Source organism: Bubalus bubalis, chromosome 4 (genome assembly GCF_019923935.1).
Source record: "Bubalus bubalis isolate 160015118507 breed Murrah chromosome 4, NDDB_SH_1, whole genome shotgun sequence".
Classification (NCBI taxonomy): Eukaryota; Metazoa; Chordata; class Mammalia; order Artiodactyla; family Bovidae; genus Bubalus; species Bubalus bubalis.
The window spans coordinates 12672754-12674194 of NC_059160.1; positions in this window are offsets into that span (position 1 = coordinate 12672754).

Here is a 1441-nt window from a genome sequence, read left to right on the forward strand (position 1 = left end):
CATACAAAGGCCCGCCCCTTCCCGCCCTCCCTCGCGCTCCTTGCCCGGCAGAGGTTACTGGGAAATATAGTTTCACCTCTGCACACAGCTCTCCTGGTGAAGGAGGTACCGGGGTGTGATGTTTGGAGTCAGTCATGCTAGACCTGGCGCAGTTTAGGTCTCCCAGTTTAGGCTTGTTTTCATGAATGCAGTAAATAATCACAGGATTATTATGACTTGTGATATACGAATTTATCTCTAAGGAGGCGAAGAGTTTAAGATATTATAGTTTCTCCTTCAATAATCTGGTGGCCTAGAGCCAAGACAGGACTTGCTGGATCAGTTTGTACAGTCAGAAGAATATGTATATGAAAGGGCTTTTTATCAGGTAGCAGACACTACCTCCTTTTCCTAAGAGGTGTGAGAAACTTCCTTAAATCATATAGTTTGTTCAAAAGCCAATTGTGGTTTCATCTTTGCAGAAGAGCAAGAAGTAGGGGGAAAGGCACTTTAGTCTCAGGGCTACAGCTTTGGGGATGGGCTGGGACGGGGGACCCTTTACTGCAATGCTTGCACCTTGATAACTGACTCCTCCAGCAACAGAATATAAAGAAACTATAAGGGAATAAAAATAACTGTGCATGCGGGGTTGTGGAAAATCATGAACAGTTAGGAACAAAAAGGCCAAAACCCAACTGCTGCTTGCACACAGAACCATTAATGTGGCAGACAGACCACATAAGCCACCCCTTTGGCCCAGAGGCAAGCCGGGCACCTGTTACTTGTTTTCACTCCCTCCTGCTGCAGAATGAGTCCCAATAAAGCCTTGCCTGAATTTCTTGCTGCTGCTGCTAAGTCACTTCAGTCGTGTCCAGCTCTGCGCGACCCCATAGAGAGCAGCCCACCCGGCTCCCCCGTCCCCGGGATTCTCCAGGCAAGAACACCAGAGTGGGTTGCCATTTCCTTCTCCAGTGCATGAAAGTGAAAAGTGAAAGTGAAGTCGCTCAGTTGTGTCCAACTCTTAGCGACCCCATGGACTACAGCCCACCAGGCTCCTCCGTCCATGGGATTTTCCAGGCAAGAGTGTTGGAGTGGGGTGCCATTGCCTTCTCCGCCTGAATTTCTTACCTGGCCTCAATTTATATTGATTAGAGTCCAAGGACCCTGGTTAGTAACACTACTGCTAAGGAAAAGCTGGGACTCTTCACTGGTCTGACACATAAGCATGTCTAAAAGGAATTTGCCATCTTCTAAATCTGCTTTTCCACCTCTTTTTTGATTTTCTGTTAGTTACAGTTAAGATTTTCCAGACACCTTAGCTCAGTATTTTTATCTCTCTTTTGGCACCTGGGGCTTCCCAGGTAGCTCAGCGGGTGAAGAATCCACCTGCAATGCAGGAGACCCCAGTTCCATTTCTGGGTGGGGAAGATCTGCTGAAGGGATAGGCTACCCATTTCAGTAT